This window comes from Lutra lutra, chromosome 5 (assembly GCF_902655055.1).
Source record: "Lutra lutra chromosome 5, mLutLut1.2, whole genome shotgun sequence".
Classification (NCBI taxonomy): Eukaryota; Metazoa; Chordata; class Mammalia; order Carnivora; family Mustelidae; genus Lutra; species Lutra lutra.
The window spans coordinates 149,152,246-149,167,595 of record NC_062282.1 but is presented as its reverse complement, the minus strand read 5'-3'; the positions used below and the strand labels follow the sequence as shown (position 1 = coordinate 149,167,595).

General features: G+C 39.3%; 1 protein-coding gene across 2 annotated transcripts in view; it reads left to right on the top strand.

Moving 5' to 3' along the window:
* The window catches only part of KCNN2 (potassium calcium-activated channel subfamily N member 2), a 498,316-nt gene that overhangs the window by 111,113 nt on the left and 371,853 nt on the right, over positions 1–15,350 (top strand). The gene's annotated exons all lie outside the window — the stretch shown is intronic.

Below are 15,350 nucleotides of genomic sequence, written 5' to 3'. Positions count from 1 at the left end.
ATCACATTGATTGATTTGCGGATGTTGAACCAGCCTTGCAGCCCTGGAATAAATCCCACTTGGTCGTGGTGAATAATCCTTTTAATGTACTGTTGAATCCTATTGGCTAGTATTTTGGCGAGAATTTTTGCATCTGTGTTCATCAAGGATATTGGTCTGTAGTTCTCTTTTTTGTTGGGATCCTTGTCTGGTTTGGGGATCAAGGTGATGCTGGCCTCATAAAATGAGTTTGGAAGTTTTCCTTCTATTTCTAGTTTTTGGAACAGTTTCAGGAGAATAGGAATTAGTTCTTCTTTAAATGTTTGGTAGAATTCCCCCGGGAAGCCGTCTGGCCCTGGGCTTTTGTTTGTTTGGAGATTTTTGATGACTGTTTCAATCTCCTTACTGGTTATGGGTCTGTTCAGGCTTTCTATTTCTTCCTGGTTCAGTTGTGGTAGTTTATATGTCTCTAGGAATGCATCCATTTCTTCCAGATTGTCAAATTTGTTGGCGTAGAGTTGCTCATAGTATGTTCTTATAATTGTCTGTATTTCTTTGGTGTTCGTTGTGATCTCTCCTCTTTCATTCATGATTTTATTTATTTGGGTCCTTTCTCTTTTCTTTTTGATAAGTCTGGCCAGGGGTTTATCAATCTTATTAATTCTTTCAAAGAACCAGCTCCTAGTTTCGTTGATTTGTTCTATTGTTTTTTTGGTTTCTAGTTCATTGATTTCTGCTCTGATCTTTATGATTTCTCTTCTCCTGCTGGGTTTAGGGTTTCTTTCTTGTTCTTTCTCCAGCTCCTTTAGGTGTAGGGTTAGGTTGTGTACCTGAGACCTTTCTTGTTTCTTGAGAAAGGCTTGTACCGCTATATATTTTCCTCTCAGGACTGCCTTTGTTGTGTCCCACAAATTCTGAACCGTTGTGTTTTCATTATCATTTGTTTCCATAAATTTTTTCAATTCTTCTTTAATTTCCTGGTTGACCCTTTCATTCTTTAGAAGGATGCTGTTTAGTCTCCATGTATTTGGGTTCTTTCCAAATTTCCTCTTGCGATTGAGTTCTAGCTTTAGAGCATTGTGGTCTGAAAATATGCAGGGAATGATCCCAATCTTTTGATACCGGTTGAGACTTGATTTAGGACCAAGAATGTGATCTATTCTGGAGAATGTTCCATGTGCACTAGAGAAGAATGTGTATTCTGTTGCTTTGGGATGAAATGTTCTGAATATATCTGTGATGTCCATCTGGTCCAGTGTGTCATTTAAGGCCTTGATTTCCTTGTTGATCTTTTGCTTGGATGATCTGTCCATTTCAGTGAGGGGAGTGTTAAAATCCCCTACTATTATTGTATTCTTGTCGATGTGTTTCTTTGATTTTGTTATTAATTGGTTTATATAGTTGGCTGCTCCCACATTAGGGGCATAGATATTTAAAATTGTTAGATCTTCTTGTTGGACAGTTCCTTTGATTATGATATAGTGTCCTTCCTCATCTCTTATTATAATCTTTGGCTTAAAATCTAATTGATCTGATATAAGGATTGCCACTCCTGCTTTCTTCTGATGTCCATTAGCATGGTAAATTCTTTTCCACCCCCTCACTTTAAACCTGGAGGTGTCTTCGGGTGTAAGATGAGTTTCTTGTAGGCAACATATAGATGGGTTTTGTTTTTTTATCCATTCTGATACCCTGTGTCTTTTGATTGGGGCATTTAGCCCATTAACATTCAGGGTAAGTATTGAGAGATATGAATTTAGTGCCATTGTATTGCCTGTAAGGTGACTGTTATTGTATATTGTCTCTGTTTCTTTCTGATCTACTACTTTTAGGGTCTCTCTTTGCTTAGAGGACCCCTTTCAATATTTCCTGTAGAGCTGGTTTGGTATTTGCAAATTCTTTCAGTTTTTGTTTGTCCTGGAAGCTTTTAATCTCTCCTTCTATTTTCAATGATAGCCTAGCTGGATATAGTATTCTTGGCTGCATGTTTTTCTCATTTAGTACTCTGAATATATCATGCCAGCTCTTTCTGGCCTGCCAGGTCTCTGTAGATAAGTCTGCTGCCAATCTAATATTTTTACCATCGTACGTTACAGACTTCTTTTCCCGGGCTGCTTTCAGGATCTTTTCTTTGTCACTAAGACTTGTCAATTTTACTATTAGGTGACAGGGTGTGGACCTATTCTTATTGATTTTGAGGGGGGTTCTCTGAACCTCCTGGATTTTGATGCTTGTTCCCTTTGCCATATTGGGGAAATTCTCTCCAATAATTCTCTCCAATATACCTTCTGCTCCCCTCTCTGTTTCCTCTTCTTCTGGAATCCCAATTATTCTAATGTTGTTTCGTCTTATGGTGTCACTTATCTCTCGAATTCTCCCCTCGTGGTCCAGTAGCTGTTTGTCCCTCTTTTGCTCAGCTTCTTTATTCTCTGTCATTTGGTCTTCTATATCGCTAATTCTTTCTTCTGCCTCATTTATCCTAGCAGTGAGAGCCTCCATTTTTGATTGCACCTCATTAATAGCTTTTTTGATTTCAACTTGGTTAGATTTTAGTTCTTTTATTTCTCCAGAAAGGGCTTTTATATCTCCCGAGAGGGTTGCTTTAATATCTTCCATGCCTTTTTCAAGTCCAGCTAGAACCTTGAGAATCATCATTCTGAACTCTATATCTGACATATTACCAATGTCTGTATTGATTAGGTCCCTAGCCTTTGGTACTGCCTCTTGTTCTTTTTTTTGTTGTGAATTTTCCACCTTGTCATTTTGTCCAGATAAGAGTTTATGAAGGAGCAAGTAAAATACTAAAAGGGTGGCAACAACCCCAGGAAAATATGCTTTAGCCAAATCAGAAGAGATCCCGAATTGTGAGGGGGGAGAAAGGGGATAAAAAGGAGTTCAGAAAGAAAGAAAAAAAAAGAAAAAGAAAAAGAAACTATTAAAAAAAAGAAAGCCGATAAAGAAAAAATATAAAAAGAGGAAAAAAATATATATATTAGATAAACTATTTAAAAAACGTTAAAAAAAGAAAACGGTAAAAGTTAAAAAAAATTCAGCAGAAGAAGAGAAAAAGAAAAAAAAAATTGAAAAAGAAAAAAAAATTAAATTATCTGCAAGGCTAAAAAATCATGGGGAGAAAGCCATGAGTTCCGTGCTTTGCTTTTTTCTCCTCTGGAAATCCGCCGCTCTCCTTGGTAGGTGAACTTGGTTCTGGCTGGGTTTCCCGTTGATCTTCTGGGGGAGGGGCCTGTTGTAGTGATTCTCAAGCGTCTTTGCCCCAGGCGGAGTTGCACCGCCCTTACCCGGGGCCGCGCTGAGTAATCCGCTGGGGTTCGCTTTCGGGAGCTTTTGTTCCCTGAGCGGTTTCCGTAGAGTTCCGGAGGACGGGATTAAAGATGGCGGCCTGCTGGTCTCCGGCCCGGAGGAGCCGAGAGCCCGGGGCCCCACTCCTCAGTGCGTCCTTAGAGAACAGCGCCCAATGACTCCACCACCCTGGCCTCCGGCCACGCTCAGAGCTGACCGAGCCTGCGACCGGTTCAGGGCAACCCCGAGCTGAGAGTCACTCCTTGGCTCTGTCTCTCTAGCCAGCTTCCCCGCTCCAATACCGGTAAGCTCTGCGACACTCAGACACCCCCGATCCTTCTGCGACCCTGCGGGACCTGAGGCCGCGCTGACCCCGCCTGGGCTTCCAGTTAAGCCTCTGGAGCGATGTCCCTCAGCGGAACAGACTTTTAAAAGTCCTGATTTTGCTCCGTTGCTCCGCCGCTCGCTGCTCGCCGGCCCCTCCCCCCGCGGTCTATCTTCCCGTCGCTTTGGATTCACTTCTCCGCCAGTCCTACCTTGCAGAAAGTGGTTGATTTTCTGTTTCTGGAATTGCTGTTCTTCTTCTCTTCAATCTCCCATTGGATTTGTAGGTGTTTGCAATCTTTAGATAAGCTATTTAGCTGATCTCCCGCTACCCGAAGTAGTCTCAGCCTGCTACTTCTCCGCCATCTTGACTCCTCCCTCCCCAAAATATTTTTTAAAAAAAGAAATATTGGCAGTTCTTTTTCAGTAAAGGATCCATGATGTTTGTTCCTTATTTCCCTGTTCCCTAAGTACTTGGAAGTCCTTCATGCATGCATCAGAGAGGGGAACAGATACAGAGACACAGGATACATTATCTTAATTTGTGTTGACTTGAAGTAAACCAATCACACAGATATTATCCTGTGTGAGAACGCTGCCCCCAAAGACCCAAGAGGTAGATTAAATTACAAAAACTTAGCATAGCACCATGCAGCTTAGACAGGATAGTTTATCTTCTAGACAGAAACAACATGACATGGGACAGGATGGTCATAATTCTTACCTAAGTCTTAAAGAAATGCAACAGGCTAAGTACTGACGACTTTATTAGCCCCAGAAATCTAGAAGGAATTGGAAAAAAACAACAAGAATTATAAGGAGCTGGCACAATGATTTATGAGGAAAGATGAAATGAATTAAACAGGAATTGTTTGGGTAAATGGGCGTAGGGGAGGAAAAATAATTTTACCTCTTTTCTAGCCCCTCAAAAGATAGGAGACTCAAAGGCAGCCAGGTAGTTGAGGCAAATATAGGAAAAATATAGGGTCTAGACTTCAGAGTGGGGGAGGCTGTTCATAGGAAGGTGAAAGGAGAAGATGAAGTTTTTTGGTCATCAGATGTTGCCCTGATGTGCAGATTTAGTCTTTTACGTTAAGAAAAAAAAAATATCTCTGGTAAGGTAATAGCTTTCTTTCTGGACAAGTCCCTTTTCTTTAAGACATTTAAGGGGGAAGTAAAAAGCTTTTCCTGAGACTGCTGGGTCTTGATTGCCTTCAGCTCAAAAGAATCCTTATGCCAAAGAGGCAAGTTCTGGGAGGCATGGATTCCACTGCATAGGGGTAAAGAAACATCATGGTGTCGCATATAAGGAAAATGGAAATATTGGAAGAAAAAATTAGAGGAAACCATAGGATGAGTAATGACAATGACAATATACCAAAGTTTGTTGTTTAAGTACATTGCTATAAAGAGCATGTGGAAACATTTAGAAATATTTTAAATGGAACTAAGTTAAATGTTATATTCAACATTCCAAAGAACAGAATTTTAGGAAAATATATTAACTTCCTACTTCTATCATAGATGTTGACCAGGTGGCCAAAATGTGCATTACTCTCTCTTTACATTAGTATATTTTATCACATTAATATTTAAATTTATAGCTAAAACATTAATATTTTTCAAACGTGTAGAAAATTTTAGATCAACTGTTGAAATTCTGCATTTTTTAGGTCAGAAAACAGGCTGACAGTAAATCCAATGAACGTTCTTGTTACATTTGTTCAAAAAAATGTGTTAGTGTATTCTGTTTCTCAAGAGACTATTCTGTAAATGTATTTGTTGTCCTGAGTTAGTTAATATTTTATCTACAACAAAGAAAAAGAGCCTTAGTTCTAGGAGGACAGGGCATCTGTCTACTTTATGCACCATCCTCCCTCCACCATCCAGCACAGTGTTTGGGACCTAGAGGTGTTCAATGAGTATTTCTGAGTAGATGAATGAGTTATATTGTTCTATACCTTTTTTTTAATGGAGTCAGAAACTAAGATTTCCTTAAAGTTGGTTGTGCTCCTCTTCCAAAGGAATGGAGATTATAGGCTTAGTCACCAAATGGAAAATCCATATCTGTTTCTCCTTGGAACTAGATATGGGTTGTAGGTTTTTAGATGAATAGATAATAATATTATAATATTATAATAATATATAATAATATAATAATACTAATATTAATAATATTATTATTATTAACTTGACCTACTCATCCAAGATAACCTCCATTTAGAGCAATCTCCATCCTCTCAAACCTGAATGAGAAACTTTAATGAATAAGAGATAGCCACGTTTCATTCAGTCTGGTGAAGCAGATTTTTTGGGACGGAACTTTGGTATCTGTAAAGGAGAGAAGAAGAGGAGGGGATGGAGAAGGAAGGTTACATAGATGGGAACAAAGCAAAGGTGGAGTGAGAATATGGGTCAGAGGCTCACGATGTTCAGTTTTGTTTCTAGATTTTTCCTTAATGAACTTTCACTTGCTGGAAGGGTTTTTAGTTGATTTCTGGTTACTCTTCTTGACAGACTAGTGGTGCAGAGAGTTCCAAAAGCCAAGGAAATATGTACCTTAGGGTCTACACTAGACGTTCTACCTGCCCCAGTACTTATTGTATATGCTTAACTCGAGTAACTGGACTGCTCTAATATTACTTGAAGTGTACAACATCCTGTAGTAGAGAACAGTGTGTTCAGTAATAAATCCTTTTATGTGGCCACCTATCTATTTTTGTCATTCTAACTTGGAATTTCCTCCCTAACCTGGGTAGACAGCAGCTTAAAGTACATGTGGATAGCGTTTCTTCTGGGTACTTTGCTTATCTGAGAACTTTGTGTTCTTTTAAAATATTAAGTGATTTGATAGAGATAGAATTTTGAGAACAACCATGTTTACTCAGACTTTGTAAATGTTCTGTGGTCTTTTGGTATTAGGTGTGACTCAAAAGTCTGAAAGTTGGTCTGGCTTCCTCTCCAACCCACTCCCTCCCCCCTCATTTTTTAAATTTGAAAAACAAAGGTACATACACACTGGCACACAGACTCTCCACAAGAAAGTAAAACGTATCCATAATTCATGTGTCATTCTTTTTGGGACCCCCTTTCCTCCCCTGCTGAAGTTATCATAGAGATTAAATAGATACTATCCTAATAACATAATAAGTAATATTCATGTATAATATATATGACACAATAATATATGATAGATATTATAGAAGTTAATAGTAATATAGTATTTATTTTTCAGGACCTTTTCCCTCTGCTTCTGGGGCCATGTTTACATATTCATATATACACTTGGACATTGATTTATTTTTTAAATAGTGTTTTTTAAATATTTATTTGAGAGAGAGAGAGTGAGCCAGGGGGAGCTCAGAGGGAGAGAAAGAAGCAGACTTCCCGCCGAGCAGGGAGCCCCACCCAGGACCCTGGGATCACGACCTGAGCAGAAGGCAGATGCTCAACTGAGCCACCCAGGTACCCCAGATATTTATTTTTCAAAAATCAGAAGTTGTTCTATATATTGATCAACGAGTTGCTTTTTAAAATCTAACAAATTGTCATAAATTTTGTTTTAGATTCATTCATAGAGTTTATGTAGAATATTCACGAATGAATGAAAAGTCAAAATACTCCTGCTTTCCACCAACCTATCTGGACCAGACCAGATTTTTTTTTCCATATGCTTCAACCGAAGCAACATATCTCAATGGACCAAATGCAGAAGCACACAGAAAAGTACAGTTGTTTCCTGTTAAACTAGATATAAAGAGATTGACAAAACATGTGAAACAGTGTCCCTCTTACTGTATTTTTTTGTTTTACAATATTATTTTCATATAAATATGTTATCTACTTTCCGATATGTTTTCTTATTGTTATTTTAAAACTAATTAATGCATACATATCTAAAAGACCGCTTAGTTTTAGTTTGTTATATGGTAAATGATGGTAGATACAGCCCACAGAGACAGAGGCTTTCCTGGAATCTTCACTAATTTTTAAAATTGTAAAGAGATCTGGAGAGTAAAATTTGGAGGTTTGTTGGGATACAGAATGAAGTTTATTTTCAGGTAGTCATGTTGATTTCCATACTCTACCACATATTCTTTCTGAGCTGTTTACCCCGGAAAGGTACTTGGTATGAAAGTAATGTCTAGGGGCACCTCGGTGGCTCAGTTGTTAAGCCTCTGCCTTCAGCTCAGGTCGTGATCCCAGGGTCCTAGGATCAAGCCCCACATCTGGCTCCTTGCTCAGTGGGAAGCCTGCTTCTCCCTCTCCCACTACCCTGCTTGTGTTCCTCTCTCTGTGTCTTTCTCTGTGAAATAAATAAATAAAATCTCAAAAAAAAAAAAAGAAAGTAATGTCTAGATGTGGAATAATTAATCCCTGAAAGATGCTATGAGTAATTTGATTCAAATATTTGTGACCATTTGTATAAACGCACTTGGCACTTACCACCTAAATATTAGGTAGAAATTCCTACTTTGATCACAGTGTAAATTTCTAGTTTGATAGCAAGCAAAATGACTCAAGCAAGCAAATTATTACACAAATAACTCCTGCTGTAGGCTGATGTTTGCTTATGAGCATTTGAGAATTTTTGCTTTTTTATGTTTACATATGAAAAAATAAAACCAAAAATGTTTTTTATTGATTCCTACCTATTAGTCTGTTGCAAAAAGCTACCATCATCCTCATTTTTTAAAGGCCAAATATCAGTGATAAACTTTGAGGGGGTAAAAACAGTTCTAATTTCCACTTGAGAAAGAAGTGTTTTTTATTTATTTATTTATTTTAATTTATTTATTTAGGCTATATCTTTGGCACAATAAAAATCACAGAGCTTAAGGGACCTTAGAGTTCATCTTGTCACACATTTTTGTCTTTTATTCTTTTTTAAGATTTCATTTATTTATTTGACAGAGAGAGAGAGAGATCACAAGTAGGCAGAGAGGCAGGCAGAGAGAGAGGCAGGGAAGCAGGCTCCCTGCTAAGCAGAAAGCCCAAAGCAGGGTTCCATCCCAGGACCCTGAGATCATGACCTGAGCCAAAGGCAGAGGTTTTAACCCATTGAGCCACCCAGATGCCCCACATTTTTGTCTTTTTAAAAAAAATTTTAGAAACTGAGTTAAAGATTATATGGTAACAGGTCAGGAACAAAACTCAGGTACCATCCACTCCCGTCCTTTAATCCACTGTGTCTTTATTACACTGTTCAGCCACTCCAGAGCCCCTCCCCTCACTACTGGGGCAGGAAAAGGGTTGTGAAGAGAAATGTCAAGAAAATCAGTTGGAGATTTGGTGTTTCTGATCTACCCTTGTTCTCCCTAACACCTTCAGTTGCAACAAAGAAGAATGTTTAAAAGAGAGACATGTCCTGAAAAAAAAAAAATTGTCAGTTAAGATCCTCTGAGCCCAATAACACTAAGCATATGAAGAACTATGAATACCCACTCCTGAAAATAAAAAGCTTCACGGAATTTTGTTGGTTTGTTTGCTTCTCATCTGATGGCCAAGCTATCTTAATGTCATCACCTCGTTTTTGAGGCTGACCCAGAACTGAAAATTTGAAGAAAGGTGGAAAGATGTGTTTCTGTTACCTTACTCAGGTGTTTGGCTTTGGAATTGGTGGACTGTCCAGGAAAAAAAAAAATACAACCCACAAAAAACCCAACTCTGCATGCTACTAAGGGATTATGCTCCTTATCACCTTTCTCAATTAAAAAGGGAGTGAAAATACTAATGTTTGTGTTCATGCAATGTTAACACTGTAACTTTGTAGATAACAGCAAGGAAATGAAACTGTTCTTGTTCTCAGAGCACGGAGATAGTGACAGAGAAATTATATTGTGTTCTTTTTCAGTGGAGTCAGCCCATGTTCATTTCATTCATTTCTTTTTAAATATAAAGAAAGATATTAAAACTAGGAAGTCAAAATTCAGATGTTGTGGATGAGAATAAATACTTTGGAATAGAATGAAAATGTCTCAGTTATAGTTCTAATTACCATTTTTGTTTCTGCTACATTAATTTAGGTTCAAATTGCTCTAGGGGAGATGTCACCTGTTTTTTCCTAAAGTGATGTTTTAGGTTTCAAAAAATGTCAAGAAGATCATGAAAAATATTTGGATAGCAAATTTTCACTTCAGCACAATGAACTCTTAAAAGGTATTTACCAAAGATACAGATGTAGTGAAAAGAAGGGCCATCTGTACACCAATGTTTATAGCAGCAATGGCCACGGTTGCCAAACTGTGGAAAGAACCAAGATGCCCTTCAATGGACGAATGGATGAGGAAGATGTGGTCCATATACACTATGGAATATTATGCCTCCATCAGAAAGGATGAATACCCAACTTTTGTAGCAACATGGACGGGACTGGAAGAGATTATGCTGAGTGAAATAAGTCAAGCAGAGAGAGTCAATTATCATATGGTTTCACTTATTTGTGGAGCATAACAAATAGCATGGAGGACATGGGGAGTTAGGGGAAGGGAGTTGGGGGAAATTGGAAGGGGAGGTGAACAATGAGAGACTATGGACTCTGAAAAACAATCTGAAGGGTTTGAAGGGGTGGGGGGTGGGAGGTTGGGGGAACCAGGTGGTGGGTGTTGGAGAGGGCATGGATTGCATGGAGCACTGGGTGTGGTACAAAAACAATGAATACTGTTATGCTGAAAATAAATTTAAAAAATGATTTAAAAAAGTTATTTTATCTATACTTGACACATCTTGAAAATATTTCTTTGATTATTTTCCCATTTTGCTAAAAATTTCCCAGCATCTCACAGAGAGATTCTCTGAGCCAACATGATGTTAGGTGAGTTACTTGCACATGGAAATGTTTTGTTGTTCTAGTGGACACTGACAGAAGAGGCATATTTGAGGGGTACTTTATCTGACTGTGACCCAGGCCACTGTGTTTCATTGTACTCATCAATGGGACATATCTGTACTGGAGCCAACTCTGGGGAGGCCTTGTGCTTGGAACTGGCATTATCATGGTGGGCAAGAGCACACTGGTTTTTACCATCATAGAGAACATAGCCTGGTGGGGAAAGAAAGACATGGCTGAACTGAGGAGTTCAGGGAGGTATCTCTACAGAAGAAACACTTGAACAGAGATCTAAAGGATGAACAGGAGTTACCCACACAAAGAGGGGGAGGAAAACCATGTTCCTGGAAAAGATGTCCGCATGTATAAAAGACATGTCAAGGGTGGGATCAGGGCCAGTAGGAGGAACTGGCTAAAATGTTGAGAGAGCTCAAGGGGAGCTAGTCAGGATGAGAAAAAGTATAAGGAGAATATCATTTTCAATGGGGAAAACCTGAGAGCTTTTCCCCTAAGGTCAGGAACATGGTAAGGCTGTCCACTATCACCACTGATGTTCAACACAGTATTAGAAGTCCTAGCAAAAGCAATCAGACAACAGAAAGAAATAAAAGGCATCGGAATCAGCAAAGAAGAAGTCAAACACTCTCTCTTTGCAGGTGACATGATACTTTGTGTGGAAAACCCTAAAGACTCCAGACTCCACCCCAAATTTGTAGAACTCATACAGGAATTCAGCAATGTGGCAGGATATAAAATCAATGCACAGAAATCAGTTGCATTTCTGCACACAAACAAAGAGACAGAAGAAAGAGAAATTAAGGAGTTAATCCCATTTACAGTTGCACCCCAAACCATAAAATATCTAGGAATAAACCTAACCAAAGAGGCAAAGGATCTGTACTCAGAAAACTATAGAACACTTATGATAGAAACTGAAGAAAAAATGTAGGGAGGTTGATATGTCTTCCGACGGGGAGATGGTGTTGTCCTGGCAAGCTGGTGGTCATAGAGAGGAAGAGCAAGGAACAGACTACACGTGAACTCATCTTGACATGATGAGATTTGGGGGGAGGAGGAGTCAAGAATAAAACATAGGTTAGACAACTGGACAGATAGATGGCGGTGTCATTCCATGAAGTTGGAAACCTTGGGAGTTGGATGCCCATGGGACAGCCAGTGAGTAACTAGGCATATGAGTCAGAAGCTCATGATATATCTTATCAGGCGTGGAATACAGATTTGTCAATTAATAGTGTTTAGATGATGTGGCAGGTACATTTCTCTTGTTCCTTCAAATGTACTGCTCTGCTCTGTTTTTGTTTCAGAAGGCTGACCTGTATGGATAAGTCAGATGATAGCTCTGCCCTCTGACTTCACATTAGGTTCTGCCCATAATGTCCTCTGTCAAGAACTATGAAGGGCTGGAGATTTTATCTTACTTATGAGCAAACAAGTCAGCTTACCACAGAAGCTGAGAAGACACTGGACCCCTGGTCAGTAAAAATCTGTATCACTTACAGTGATAGTGGTAGCTAGGGTATCAAGATTTTATTGTGTCTAGTCCCCAAACCCTAATGTATCCATTTGACAATGTGAAAAAGGCCAGCGGCCCCTGCACAGGAGACCCATGAAATTAGAGAACCTGAGTCTTTTATAATGGGCAATAAGCATGCCTGCCCTTGACTCTGGAGGGAGACACAATCTTTATCTCCCAAGACTGTGCGTTATACCAACGTCCTTGGGAAAGTAGTCTGTAACAAAGGCAGTCAGAGCCTCTGCTCTCAAGATGTGTGGAAATATGAACTAACCCATGGAGAATTTCTCCAACAATCCCCAGAAGGATATTAGTGGGAGCCAATGGGAGAGTGAGGTCATGTTTGTTTGTTTGTTTGTTTCCCTTCATCCTTCCCTTGGAGATGGCTTAGATCTGATTGTGTCCCTCAATAGAAGGTCACTTCTTCTCTCAAGGTGACCTTCTCTACACAACCTTCTCTAGAGTACCAGCCATTACACTCTTAGTTCCTTTCAGTCTGAGGATGGTGATTGTTCCTTCTTTGCTCTGCCCTGGCTTACTGCACTATACATCAAGATCCTTCCTATCCTGTCCACTTCTTGGTCAATAGCTTCTTTTTAGATAAACTCTTCATGGTTTGCCCCACTTGGAACGTGCCATCTGTTTCCTGTTAGGATTCTGAATGACACCAAGATTACCGGGTTAAGGGAGTTGGGTAATCTAGGGGACAGTGAAGCATCAGAAGATAAGAAAACAAGAGAAGACCCTTAGGAATACCACTATTATGGCACATGAAGGGAAAGAGGAGTCCACCAAGGAGATGTTGTCGACCACAGAAACAGCTTTTGGATTTCATAATCCATATTGCGAGGTTTGACACTGAAGCTGTTTTAGGGCTCTGGCAAGATAAATGTCTGCCGTGGTGAGGATGGTACCATGGATGGTCAGCAGGGCTGACTGAGATCTCTGGACTGATTTTGTTACCCACACTGTAGGCTTAGAAATCTGATTCTGCAAGCAAACTGCAAAGACCTGTTTCCAGAAATGCTGGAAAATACCAATTTACTTATTTCCAGGGAGACATTGGACTGTCATCCAGGTGGTGTGTGTAAATCAGCCTTGTCTATTGTAGGCACTTTTCTGGGTCACTAAAAGTTGCTCTTTTGGGTTGCTTGCCACACGAGATGTTTCCTAAACCAGGCTCCTATGAGCGGGTCATGGCTCTGTACTTCCTGTGTTCTCATTCAAGCATGGTATCTCTGCATTAGCGCCCTTCTCTATGTCATAGAATTTCTTTAGCTACATTATGATGACTGATCATATTATAGCTATATTCTTACTTTTTGTGTATCTGGAAATACAGTGTTTTGCCCTAGGGCACATTTTTATGTGTTGCTTTCATGTCTGTTTTGTGTGGGCTTCACTATTTACTGCTTTCATGGTCTTCTCCCCTTCAACAAGGATGTTGAGGAATTTGTGGCTTCTTGCCCTCCCTGGTGACCTTAGCAACATGGGTAGACAAGATGTGTGTTCTTTTCTACACACAGTTTAGCATGGCTAAGGGATTCCCATGTGTAGGTCATTGGTGAAGAAGCATATGAAGAGCTTTACAAATATTTAAGTGGTCAGTAAATTGTAGTTACTGACATGGTCAGAAGACATGGTATCATTCTGTTGCTGGGAAATTAACTGGAAACTAGCAAGTTTTCTGTCCCTAATTTTTAGTATGTTTTACCTCATTTGGGGTGCAGAATATTGGGAGCAGCTGGTGTTTCATTATTCAAGGTGGAGAGTGTCTGTCATCTTTATTGAAACTCATGGAATAAACCTGATGCTCAGAATAAATGAGTTGCCAGTTTCCAATGAATTGAACTATATCTTACAGGAGGGATTATAGAAATGTTGAAAAGGATACCTGCACATTACTTTCCTGAGAAATGTCACATAATAGGTCCAACTTAAAAATAGGAGAGATTTAGAACAAATTAGTGGCCCCCCAAGTCAGATTTAGTCAGGAAATGTTTTTAATGTGCATCACTGGGACAGGGGTTGAGTCAAAAATTAGCACAAAGAGTACTTGCACCATGCAGTATTAGGAACTAATGCATCCTTTAACTGGATTAAGATGATCTCTTGTTACCTTCGTCATAAACCATTTAGATTTATCTTTCTGTTTTAACATCAAAATTAAATGCTATATGGTGCATAAACAATGAATCTTGGAACACTGAAAAACTAAAATTAAATAAAAAAAATTAAGTGCTATGGTTTTTCTCATTAAACAATTACTGGTAAGCTCAACTGACCACATCCTTTCCGTGTGGATGTTGACAAGGATAATCCAGACTATTGAATTCTAAACTTAGGGCAGTCTTGAGGTGACATGAGACTGGAATGGATTGAAGAAGCAGCAGCCTTGGAAATTTACCCAATTCAGGTTATCTGACAATCATGATATTGCCTCCAAGAAAAATCAAGTGCAACAAATCCTAAGAAAGGGCTAGCATATGTGCACAAAAACTGGCATTCTGTGGCTAGGAATGAGTACCTAAGATGGGTGCATACCTAAACTGCCCCAATTCAAAGAGAGGTAGCATAGACCTCAATGCTGTATTTAAACTTGGCCATGCAAGGATCTTATAAATTGAGAATAATTCAGCTTCCACTATTATTAAGTGTCAGTTCTATAGCCAATTCAAAGAGTGTGATTACGGAAGGCATTTAATGAAGCCATTATATACCTAGAATTATTTTGGCCTTTTCTAATACTGACAGTGCCCTTATTTAGTATTTATTATATGTCAGGCATTGTTTTAAGGGCTTTGTGTGTAATAAGAAACTTGATATGCTTAATGATTCCGCGAGGAAGGTGCTATTATCCCATCTTACAGATGAGAAAATTGAGGCACAAAAAATCTACCATGCTTAGAGCTACAAAGCAAGTAAGGGGTAAGGGTTGGGTGCAAACACAAGTAGCCTGGCTTCAGGCTTTGTGCTATTGCTCCTAGTTCTATACTTGCTTTGATTCTCATCAATGTGTTTTTTTTTTCTTACTTTGCCAGTTGATAAGAATAAGCAATTTATGTATTGTCACATTAGCTGTTAATCCTCCGTTTTCAAAGATGTTTCTCCTTACCCATCTTAATTCTGTGATAGGATTCCCAAATTCTCTTTCCCCTTTTATCTTTCACATCGGGCAAACCCTTGCTCCTGATGAGCCCTGCTCTTTGCTTTCTTGTTGTTTATTCCATGGCAACTGACAACTGCCAGGGAAAGTCACACCAGAGCAGGATGGTGCTACCATATTTAGATATCACTAACCTCAGGAGGGTCTTAGATGCATCTCGGTGGTATGTAACTCCCTACTATGTGCTCCCCACCTATAAGGGCTTTTTCCAAACTTTG